This window comes from Lactuca saligna, chromosome 7, assembly GCF_052625555.1.
Source record: "Lactuca saligna cultivar CGN05327 chromosome 7, ASM5262555v1, whole genome shotgun sequence".
Classification (NCBI taxonomy): domain Eukaryota; kingdom Viridiplantae; phylum Streptophyta; class Magnoliopsida; order Asterales; family Asteraceae; genus Lactuca; species Lactuca saligna.
This window is the reverse complement of record NC_136423.1, coordinates 64,394,974-64,408,222: the sequence shown is the minus strand read 5'-3', so window position 1 is coordinate 64,408,222 and position 13,249 is coordinate 64,394,974. Positions and strand designations below refer to the sequence as shown.

The 13,249-nt window shown below is 34.8% G+C and overlaps 1 long non-coding RNA gene across 8 annotated transcripts; it reads right to left on the bottom strand.

Annotated features, from left to right (window-relative positions):
- Positions 1 to 7,913: 7,913 nt before the first annotated feature.
- LOC145005025 (uncharacterized) lies at positions 7,914 to 11,338 on the bottom strand. Of its 8 annotated transcripts, none has more exons than XR_013662485.1 (5): positions 10,684 to 11,335; positions 10,397 to 10,616; positions 9,931 to 10,321; positions 8,785 to 9,833; positions 7,914 to 8,159 (listed from the first exon to the last, which is right to left on the bottom strand). It is a non-coding gene; the product is annotated as an uncharacterized LOC145005025 (long non-coding RNA). The 8 variants fall into 8 exon arrangements; XR_013662484.1 differs by having other exon boundaries at positions 7,914 to 8,148; XR_013662489.1 differs by lacking the exon at positions 7,914 to 8,159 and having other exon boundaries at positions 8,421 to 9,087; positions 9,170 to 9,833; positions 10,684 to 11,338.
- Between the last annotated feature and the right edge of the window lie 1,911 nt (positions 11,339 to 13,249).

Here is a 13,249-nt window from a genome sequence, read left to right as displayed (position 1 = left end):
AAGGCATGGGACACACATTTACCCCTTGTCGAATTCTCACACAATAATAGTTATCACACTAGTATAAAGGTTGCTCCATTTGAAGCCCTATATGGCCGAAAGTGCAGATCCCCTCTGTGTTGGGCTGAGGTGGGCGACACGCAACTAGCCTGGGGATAAGTTCCCGACAACACTAAAAGAAACATTCGTCATAGAAATGGCTAACGGAAAGACCGAGAGCTCTAACGAGATTTACATAGGTTTTACCCTCACGCTAGATAACTATTCGTTTTCGATCAACCTTATGCCTGTGTCAATCAAGAGTTTTGATGTTATCGTTGGCATGGACTGGTTGAGTCTCAATCATGCTAACATTCTGTGTTTCGAGAAAGTTGTCCGTCTAAATCTACCGAGTACTAAAACCTTAGTGATCTACAGCGACAAACCATACGCAAATCTTCGAATCATCTCATGCATCCAAGCACAGAAGTACTTACAAAAATAGTACAATGTATTCTTAGCTCGTGTTATAGATACGAACAAAAGGGTGAAAGACCTTAAGGACATCCCTGAGGTCTGTGACTTTCCTGATGTCTTTCCTGAAGATCTTCCGGGAGTACCACCGCAACAACAAGTCGAGTTCAGAATCAACTTAATTCCTAGAACGACCCCTGTAGACAAATCACCTTGTCGATTAACACCAGCCGAGATGCAGGAACTATCCGATCAGCTAAACGAACTACTCAGCAAGGGATTCATTAGACCAAGCTTCTCACCCTGGGGAGTGCCAGTCTTGTTCGTGAAGAAGAAAGATGGATTGTTCCGTATGTACTTCTATTACCGCGAGCTCAACAAGTTAACCATCAAGAACTGATACCCTCTACCACACATCGACGACTTATTTGACCAACTCCAAGGAGTGAGCTACTTCTCAAAGATTGATCTAAGATCCGGGTACCATCGATGTGCCCAAAACAGCCTTCCGGACTCGTTATGGTCACTACGAGTTCGTAGTGATGCCCTTCGGATTAACCAATGCGCCCGTAGTGTTCATGGATTTAATAAACAGAGTGTGTCGACCATACTTAGATAAGTTCGTGATTGTATTCATCGAAAATATACTAGTCTATTCGCGTAGTAGGAGGAGCATAGTCAACATCTACGCCAAGTCTTGGAAAGACTACGAGCCGAGAAACTATATGCGAAGTTCTCTAAATGCGAATTTTTGATTCGAAGAGTCGAATTTTTGGGTCACGTGGTCAGCGAAAAGGAATTCACATGGATCCTTCAGAGATTAAGGCAATCGAGAACTGGTCAGTGCCAAGAACGCCTACTGAGATTCATCAATTTTTAGGCCTCGCTGGCTACTACCGCAGATTCATTCAAAACTTCTCAAGGATAGCTAAGCCACTTACAACCCTGACTCAGAAGGGTGTGACTTTTAGCTGGGAAGGAAAACAAGAGAAAGCGTTCTAAACGCTAAAACAAGCCCTATGCAGCACACCGATACTATCTCTCCCATAAGGGATAGAAGACTTTATAGTGTACTGCGATGCATCCAACCAAGGACTAGGTTGTGTTCTAATGCAACGAGGAAAGGTCATCGCCTATGCCTCATGACACACGAAGTTAACTATACTACGCACGATCTGGAGTTAGGAGCAGTCGTATTTGCTCTGAAGATCTAGAGACACTACTTATACGGAACGAAGAGCACTATCTTTACGAATCATAAAATTCGTCAACACATACTCAACCAGAAGGAACTCAACATGAGGCAACGACAGTGGATCGAGCTACTGAATGACTACGAATGCAAAATTCGTTATCATCTCGGCAAAGCCAATGTAGTTACTGACACTCTAAGTCGGAAGGAGTACTTAGGTTATAGAATCAAATCATTGACCATGACTATCCATTCGCACCTGTCCACACGAATTAAGGAGGCTCAGAAGGAAGCCTTGAAACTTGGAAATGTGGCGGGTGAAGCCCTGAGAGGAATGGACAAGAATCTAGAAGTCAGGGGTAACTGAGCGTTATATCTCATGGACCGGATCTGGATACCGAGGCATGGTGGTTTCAAAGACGTGGTCATGAAGGAAGCGCACAACACTCGATACTCCATTCACCCAGGTACGGATAAGATGTATCTGGATCTCAAAAGGTTATACTTGTGGCCTAACATGAAAGCAGAGATTGATACCTTCGTGGGCATGTGCCTTACTTGCGCCAAGGTTAAGGTCGAATACCAAAAACCCTCAGGTCTACTACAACAACCAGAGATACCTGAGTGGAAGTGGGAGCCGATTACTGTGGACTTCATAACCAAGTTTCCCAAGATAGCGGGTGGTCACAATACCATTTGGGTGATCATTGACAAGTTGACCAAGTCTGCACACTTCCTACCGCTCGAAGAAACTGATAAGATGGAGAATTTGACCAGCACATACATCAGAGAGATCGTTCGACTGCACGGGGTACCTATATCCATTATCTCTAATAAAGATATTAGGTTCACCTCGAGGTTCTAGCAGTCACTACAGAAGTCTTTGGGAACCAGGATGGATATGAGTATGGCCTATCATCCGCAGACTGACGGACAGAGTGTGAGGACGATTCAAACCCTAGAAGATATGTTGCGAGGCTGTGTGATTGATTTCGGAAAGGCATGGGACACACATTTATCCCTTTTTGAATTCTCATACAATAATAGTTATCACACTAGTATAAAGGTTGCTCCATTTGAAGCCCTATATAGCTGAAAGTGCAGATCCCCTCTGTGCTGGGTTGAGGTGGGCGACACGCAACTAGCCCGGGGACAAGTTCCCAACAACACTCTCACCAGTTCGGAAATCATCTGATATACTATAGAGAAGATTGTTCAAATTCGTGAGCGACTGAAAGCTTTGCGAGACCGACAGAAAAGCTACGCAGACAAACTACGAAAACCCTTGGAATTCCAGTTCGGTGACTTGGTTCTATTAAAAGTCTCACCCTGGAAGGGCATGATACACTTCGGTGAGCGTGGTAAACTAAATCCAAGGTACGTTGGGCCTTTTGAGATTCTCGCTAGAATCGGCCCAGTAGCTTACAAACTTCGTCTACCGCAAGAACTTAGCAACGTACACCCCACATTTCATGTGTTGAACCTAAAGAAGTGTATGTCCGATGATACACTTGTTATACCTCTCGACGAGATTGAACTAAATAAGAACTTACACTTCGTAGAAGAACCTGTAGAAATCATGGATAGGGAAGTCAAGCGAATAAAACAAAGTCGTATTCCTATAGTGAAGGTCCACTGGAACGCAAAGCGGGGACCCGAATTCACTTGGGAATGGGAGGATTAAATGAAATTTAAGCATCCTCATCTTTTCCCTTAGCCTATGTGTAATTCTAACTCTTAATTTCGGTACGAAATTCACTTTAACGGTGGGATGATATGACAACCCGAACTCTCTGTTTGTAAGTCAACCCAATCAATCAAGGGTCAAACTTGTTTCTGATATTTGCTTAAAATGTTTAGGTTTAATTTGAGAACCTCGAAAGCCTAGTACACTCAAGGGTTGAATTATGGGAAGTGCTAGTTGGGAATCAGTGTTTTGCATCCGTGCCAGAAACATCTCCAAGGGGTGTTTACGGCCGCAAACTAGGTTCACGGCTATATATATATATATATATATATATATATATATATATATATATATATATATATATATATATATATATATATATATATATATATATATATATATATTCAAGTTCATTTGAGACAATTCTAATTTTGTGAGACCGTGAGACCAAATCTAAAAATAATTTTAAAATGCAAAATAAATGGAAAAACCCAAAAATTCTTTTTTTAAGTATTATTTTCGGAACTTGAATTAACTAAAAAAATAAAAAAAATAAAAAAAATCCTGTTTTTTTTTTTAAATACGTGAAATATTCTAATAGAATATTACACTGATATATTCTAAAAAATTATTTTATAATGCAAAATAAATGGAAAAATCTAAAAATTCTTTTTTTAAAATATTATTTTTGGAACTTGAATTAACTAAAAAAAATCTCGCTTTTTTTAAAAATACGTGAAATGTTCTAATAGAATATTACACTGTACATATTCTAAAAAATAATTTTAAAATGCAAAATAAACGGAAAAATCCAAAAAAAAAAATTAATATTATTTTCGGAACTTGAATTAACTAAAAAAATATAAAATAAAAAAAAATCATCTCAGGGTCTCACAAAATTAGGCTGTCTATATATATATATATATATATATATATATATATATATATATATATATATATATATATATATATATATATATATATATATATATATATATATTCATTCTTCATTTCCTTCCTATTTCTCCCACTTTAACCGTGAACTGCCCTCTTCTCTCTCAAGTATCATCAAAGGAAAACCCTCCTTTCTCTTCAAAAACGTAAGTGATTCATCCTTTTTTACTTGTTATTCATCTTATTCACGACAAGTGCCTTGATGTCGTCCATTAAAACATCATTTTCATCACCATCTTCAAGATCTTCAAGGGTTCACGGTCGTGAACCCTTCATAGGATCTTGGGGCGTGAACACATCATGAGGCCGTGAACTCCTCTTATGTGGTCGTGATCATCATTTAGCCTTCCACATGTGGCTTTAACACTTCATTGGGAGTGTTTCCTACATCCTTAGGTTGTATCTTACACTAAGTTAGTAGTTATAAACACCAATTGTATGCACATATATGTGATTATATGCTTAATAGGATTCCTTTGTGCTCAAGACTTCTCCTATGTTGCCAACCATCCTATCTTTGTCATTCATCCAAGTTACTCACATCATGTGAGTTCATACCCCTACAATCAACTTTTTAACTATTTTAAATGCTTTTATAGGGGCGGGGGGATACAAGTTGAACACAATTAAGTTGTGCTATTATTATATACATTTGAACAACTTACAAACATTAGAAAGATATTGTTTTCAAAAGACTGCTAGACATCCTATTCAAAAAACTTATTCAAACTGCTTCTAAAATTACTTTCAAACTGCTTTTACTTTCAAACTGCTTTTAAACTCTTTTAATTTCAAACCATATTCCTTTATATATTTAAGTTTAAGTATGCTTTAATGGACTTAGGACTAATGTTAATGACCTTGACTCATGTTCCTTCTTTGGTTGAGGGCTTAGGGTAGGATACATTAGTCCGACTGTTGATTAACTCATAATTATACATGTTAAATACATATATGAATATTAATTCTTACCTTTAAAGTTATACTTAACTCAATTGTACACACTGAGCAATTGAGTCTTTTCTATAAGTCAGTTACAAAACAAACATACTAGTAAACAATAATAGGCATAGTTTAGAGAACACACTATACATATATATATATATATATATATATATATATATATATATATATATATATATACACACACACACACAAATACATAAAGGAACACTATGCATATACATATACATTTACAAGAAACAGAAAGGAACATTATACATATACGTATACATTTACAAGAAACAGAAAGGAACACTATACACATACAAATACATTTACAAGAAACATAAGGAACATACACACTATACATGTACATGACAACTAGGATGTGAGATACTACATCATGACACAACAATACATTGTTGTGCCACGTTTTGTAACCAGAGTCTCTTGGAGGGAGAGCGTGAGTTTGAGTATAGATCAATACGGGATTGACCATCCCACACCTCGCTGCTAGCTACAGTGGGTCCTGCAGGTCCACGGGTGATCAAATGTCATACCACTTCAGCGTCCGAATAGAGGCGTGTTTATACTAGGTCGATCAAGTATGGTTACAACCACATCACATTTTAACCTTAAATAACCAATTCGGTTTTAAAGGCAATAAGACTCTCCGAAGCTTATGGTACATTTAATACGACTATGAGTCTTCATTTTTCCATTTCATTGTACAATGATGGTATCATTGGATTAAAACATACTATTTTCATAGTAAAAGATAGTAACTATATGGAAAACATACGTTGATACATATATAAAGTACAAACATAAACATTACATTTTTACATGAGAACGAAAATACAAACAGTCGGGCCTTGGGTTGAAGGCTACATTTCATTATAAGCAGGAAATATAAGATTTTCTTGGAAAGTAAACAAACATTTTCATGATACAAACACAAACATTTTACTATATGGATACAAACATTTTACAACACAAGTACAAGCAAACGACACTGAATACTTATGAACTCGCCAACATTTATGTTGATACTCTCTTTCAAAATAACTTGTATTCTCAGGAAACCAGTAGACATGTACACCCGTACAGCTTTTGAGAAGACGGAGCGGATTCCTCGACATTATTTTGATTATTAAACTTTTTGGTGTCATTGAAACTTTAAACAAGAACACACATGTATTTAACTATTCTATTAATGCAATGGATGTTGTTGCTTGTTTTATTATTATGCTTTGTTATGATATTTTTGTTATGATATTGTACATGATGTCTTCCGCCCCCGAATGTTTCTACCAATTCGGTTTGGGGGTGTGACAGTTGAAGACATATAATCTGGTTACAGTTCTATACATACATAGCAACAAATTTCTAATATCGGTCAACATAAAATTCACTTGAATACATAGTGGAACATTTAAAGATTTTTTTGACTAAACACTATACTACAATCATAACAAGAGTTTTATGTTACCAAAATATATAGTATTAAACAGTTTATGGATCTAAATATAATTAAATGATGAACAATTATTTAGAATATCATAACATTCTTGTGTATTTTGATTTAGAATATTTAGATCAAATGAAATGAGGAATAATTAGAACACTTTTGAATAACATGTAGAGTTAACATTTAGATATATATCTCTTAATGATTTCATAGACTTTATATAAATCACACACTCAGATGTAGGTTTATATTGTATGGTTATAATGATATATTTCATTACATCCTGACTTTAAAATATATATCGCTGAAATATCTCGATTATAAAACATTTGTTGAAAATACACAATGATTTAAAAAAAAAATCTCAAAAAAAAAATATCTCTCACACAGACACAACTTTCTATAATAAGAACACGTAAGCTTATTGATTAAGAACAAGGGGTTTGTAGTATTATACTTACTTGGAACAAATGTTGACACAAAATCAGAATCAGAATCTATAGAATGAGCAATTTGATTCGATATCAAAATCAAAATCAAAAGGCTTTTAGTGTTCTAGTTGATTATCGAGGGTTTTCGTGTATGAATCGAAAGATGAATTTAAGGTAGAAGTGTTAAAGTTGATTATTGAGGGTTTTCGTGTATGAATAGGAAGATGAATTTAAGATATAATGAGAATAAGGAGCTCGAATCAAAAGATCAACTTAGATTTATGGTTGATCTGAAACAAATTTGTGAAGGAAGAAGATGTCGATGATCGAGATTGGATCCAATGGGTTCGTATCTAGGGTTTTTAGAAAGAATATCGAATGTTTTCTGTGAGTTGAATGAAAAAGAATGTAAAATTCCATTACTACCCCTCCATGCTTTATTCCAATCCCAAAGATCCATTTAATTACAAAAATATCACCGCCTACTTTATGTTTCTTGTGGTTTAATCTAATTTAATTTCAACTTTTGATTATTCAAAATGAATGGTCAAGATTTGGTCTTCTTGTCTCACAAAATACTATTATCTTATATGAACCTAACCCTATATATATATATATATATATATATATATATATATATATATATATATATATATATATATATATATATAATAACTAGTGAAGAGGCACGTGCGTTGCACGAGTCACTTTTACTATGGCTATGCTTAAAATCTTCTAGCTTCTGCTTCACTAAGGCGTCCATGATAGACCCGGTGAACATGCTTTAGATTTATGAGTCCATGGAAACCAAATGACCAAAATACATCCATTTGACCTTGCTCGGAGAGCTGAGACTTACAACTTTATCAAATTGCTCACCTCCAGTGATAAATTCCAAAGTGATGTATATTTTTATACGGATTGTTATCATACATGTAATTTGTGAGACAGTCATCTTAATTAACTGGAAATATATCCATACGAATTGAGTCGAAACCTCCCCATCAAAATTTAGAACCTGCATCAACCCTTCAAATTTTAACATAGCTGGGTGAGTCTTAAATATTTTAAATAAATTAATCAATGATTGTAAGCGACGTCCGCTAGTATTATGGGTAATAGATAAAGTACATTGCTTATATTGAAAAAAAGAGCAAGTATGTTTCTATTCTCAGTAGATATTTCTAAGTCAAATGTTTGAAATACCCTTCAACAATACAAAAAACACACATGAACCAGAGATATGGTAAATTAACATTGACATCATAAAACATTTAGACATGTGAATCATTAAATTGCACAAGGATGATATCATTTTATTCCAACATTAACTCAAGATGTAAAGTGTAAATCTGAAGAACCCAAATGCAAAGTGTGAAACCTAGTATATTGTCACTAAAAGCTATAGGTTAAAAAACAATCAGCATCACCTAAAACTTGTGATCCAAAGAAAAAGTTTAAAAAATCAAAATCAAAACACTTAGCAACCAAGTTAGCCACCAAATTGTTCTTTCGTTCAAAACCCCACGTCAAAGATCTAACATCAAAAAATAGTTAAACACAACAAAAAAATACGAAAATTGTTGCATCAAAGAACAAAAATCATACCTTTTTTTAAGATTCATCACCAACATCTAAAGTCTAAATCTTTTACCTTTTTATCTGCAATTTCTGCAGTTGAACAATGATTCTTCAAAACCGTTGCAATGCCAACCTCAGATGCAACCGCAAGCTTCCGAAATCAGTTGTATGAACCCGATTCCACACCGATGAAGATGACAGTGACGATACAATAGAAAGTGTATAAGATGATAGTTAGGGAAAAAAATAAGTTTGTGATCAAACACACGTAAAATAGATATACCCGTTTTATGATTCAATGAGATATAGAGTTTGATGTAATGAATGACTACAGAGTGTTCAAGAATCACATACTCGGCTGGAGCACCATGATCACCTTCAAGAAAGCAAATCCAAATAAAAATGCCAAAAAAAAAAAGTTCACAAAAAAGGTATTAACAAAATTGGAATGACTAAACCTTCCCTGACTCACTTCTTCCCGTGACACACTGAAACACAACTCATCGTTTAATACATTAATGATAAAATGCTATAACAGGATATATCTCTCTTTCTATAAAGCAAAATAGCAGTTTTTTTATAAAGGACTATAACTAAACTCAAAAGTTTTAACAAATTTCAAAGTTGGACCTAGCCTTGAGGTGAAAATTCAAACCAAAGGAAACAAAATTTGATTGTATAATAGGCAAACAGACCTGCCACTCACTGAGACTCTGAACATTATTTGTGTTTAAAATCTTGATCGCAACAGTTATCCTTACTCCAGATTTTAATCGTGTTTATGATGTCCTGTCCACCCACCCTTTATAGATCGACTTACCATCTGAAACTCTAACCAAGGCTGATGGCCGGAAATTCCGGATGGCTCTCCATAACTCATCAGATGTGGAAATCTTCAAGTTACGCATCCCTATATGAATACTCAAAGGATATTTATTTATGTTTACATTGTTCCCCACAACCTTTGATGCAGATAGTAGGAGGCAATTAATAGATGTGAGAAACAAACTTCATTTCATATATTATTTGAAAATAATGAAATAAGAACACATATAAACCAACTCACATTATTGATCAATTTTGTCAGAGTAAGCTTCTGTTGTTGCTCCTCTTTCCTTCGACCTAAAGCCAAAAATGATTAAAAAAAGTAGATAAATGCCTAAATGACCATGTATAATTCATAAACTTGAATACATAACAAAATAAAAACTTAATTTACCTCAGGAGGCTTCTTATTTTAGGGCTTTGAGCATGGTTTTTGGTTGGGTCTTCAGGTAACATTATTAGATTATAACCTCAATAAATATAGAAAGAAAAGTAAAACCCATTGGCGTACAGGAGACAAAGAAATTTGGGATTCTTATAAATTCATAAAATGAAAACAGGAAACTAAGTAAACAAACTTCACTCATTACTTACAATACATAGATTCAGATTATGGAGACGGTTGATTGGAAGAGGGAACGATGCTCTATCCAGTCGATGATGCCACACAGCAAGCCTTGAAATGGGTCGATTTGAATTGAACAGGGAAAGGACATCGGTGAGCAGGTGGAGAAAACTTACATCAAACGGTTGGCGGACATGACAATTTATCACATATTTGAACACTACAGCCCGAAATCAAGTTGAATTAATCAAGATTTGAGAACGAATATGAAGAGTATAATAAAGAGAGTGGTTACCGTGGATACATGGACTGAGGAAGAGAAGCACCGTCAGCTAGAATTGATGAATTGTGAAAAACCATAAAGTAAGTTGAAATTTGAACTTTGAAGCACCTTGTTCATGCTACCGTGAGGTTCTGGTGTGGTGGTTGTCGACACTCAAAGCGATTGAAGGTTTTGAGTGATCGGTGGTGGGATTAAGCGCTGCCGACTAAATAGAATGAAGAAGAAAATGTATCTGAAGCGGTGAAAGAACGAACGTTAGGTAGGCGAAGGATTAAACTAATCATGGTAGACAAACTAACCCGATGAGGCACTCTCCGTTGGTCATCATAGAGGAATCGAGAACCCCTGCGGTTCGTACCTTCATTTTTCCATTTATCAACCTTATCTTTGATCATAAATTGGGTCGTGGGGTCATCAAAATCTAATCAATCAACAGAACCATGATAAACCCTAGAATCTACAAACGCATCGACCGAATCTTCGTTGCTTCTCGCGACGAACAGTGATGATGGCTTCTTCATCGGAGATGGGGCAACCTGAATTCCTTCTTGATTTCCAATCAGAAGCCGCTAGGTTGAGAAGAATGTGCGGCTTCTGTTAGCAGAGTCGACAAATTTAATGTGGAAATTAATGAGATAAAAAAAAAAAAAGCGAGGAAGCGATGGTATATCGGGGGCGTCATTTTTTTCTGGTGGAGACGGTAGTGGAGCAGAGGGTAAACGGCGAACTCCGGTGGTTGGTTGTTGGTACATCGTCTGAAGCGGTGGAGGTAGCAGCAGGTAGAAGAAGGGAGGAGACTCGATTTGGGGAGGATAAAGTAAAATGTGAGACTATAGTAATGTAATCGAGAGATAGGCGGCGAAGACGAACGACACCGATCTTAGGCTATGGGGAGTGAACGACACCGATCTTAGGCTATGGGGAGTGTTCACACTCACTCCACCGGAAAAGTGCTGACGCCAGCTTCACACCCAACCCACCACCAACCCTCTAAACCTTGGACCCTCTAAACCTTGAAAATGATCACCACTAACAATATTTATGTTTTATTTTTTTAATTTTAAAACATTAGATTAAATAAAAAAAACATTATTGTAAACATAAGTAATCATTTCACTAATTAAAAATTCAAATAAACATATTATTAATGTAAATAAACATAATTAATTATATATAGTTAACGGTTTAACATAATTCAAATAAAAGTGAAACGGTATAATAAGATTAAATACCAGAATCTCGGGGACCAAATATGTAATTTGAATTAAATCATATAAAATGTGCAATTCGTTGTCTTCTTCACCCGATTTTTCTGTAAAACGGGTCTCCTCCCGGTCTTATTCTTCTTCTTCTTCTTTTTTTTTTCAATTCGATAGATTAAAAGCAAAACCACCGGAAATAGGGGGCAAAAAAGAAGCAACCAATAGAAACCTCCGTCTTCCGATCCACGCCACACCACGAACACCAGCCCTTGGGGCGGTGTTCACGCGTCTTCAGGCATGCCACATCAGCATCACGCGTCTTCATAGACGCCACTCCGGGTAGCCTTAATTTGATTGGCTTACAGAGACGGTGAAAGGCAGATAGGACTAACACGTGTATAACTAATTTGAAAAAAAAAAAAGTCTAAAAGGACCTCCTGAAAAGAAAAGCAGAAAATAGACAAAATTGACCATACATATATAAATAAGGACCAATTTCGACAATTGTCATAATCAGGAGATCACTTATGTCAAATCCTTAACAGTTTACTGTAGCTAAGGATTGATATATATATATATATATATATATATAGGTGAGTTCAATTGAGAAAATAAAAAAAGTTGAGAATGGGAGAATCATTCTCAGCCACTTATTTTATTCAAGCATAAAAAGACACGGTGGCAAACTTGTAAATATAAGAACAACCTTCAATCTCAAATACGTATCTGTACTTCAAACTCATTCATCGTTCATCATCCAAATTTCTTCTCCAACTTTCAACAATCATCCAGATTTCTTCAATTAAACCATAATCAACATCATCCAGTGCTAATCAATCATCGATCTTCGTCAATAATCAACACGATTCAACAGTTAACAACAAAAATTTATTTTTGGTTCTTTTAATTCAACCTTCAATTGTGCTTGAATACGATCAGATCTTCAACATCAATGATTAATTATACTCCCAGCGTTATTAGATCAACATCATCGATAATCAACAAAAATCCACTTCATATCATTCATGCAACATCGATTATCAAATAAAACTTGAACATTGAGGTTAGAAAAATATCAAATCGTTTTTTTTTTTTTTGAAAAATTTCATATAATTCTCTATTAATCTACTCTTTTGTAGATTACAATAGTCAAAATATCATGTTTCTAACATTTTTAAAAAAAAAAGTTAAATTGTATGCACTTCAACTGTTTAATGAAATGCATTACTAAATTAGCACGTTATATTCATATATGAATATGTTTTCTCAGTATATGATTATTAAAATAAAAAACCAAATATGCATGTCTGTATGTTATTCATATGTGAATAACATATAAAAATTATATATATTTGTAAAAATAACTTGTAATATTCATATGTGAATATACTGTGTAATATTCATATGTGAATATACTGTGTAATATTCATAAGTGAATATATCATCTAATATTCACAAATGAATATACTATGTAATATTCACATGTGATATACCATGTAATACTATGTAATATTCAGATATGAAAATATTATCTAATATTCATAAGTGAATATATCATCTAATATTCACAAATGAATATACTATGTAATATTCACATGTGATATACCATGTAATACTATGTAATATTCAGATATGAAAATATTATCTAATATTCATAAGTGAA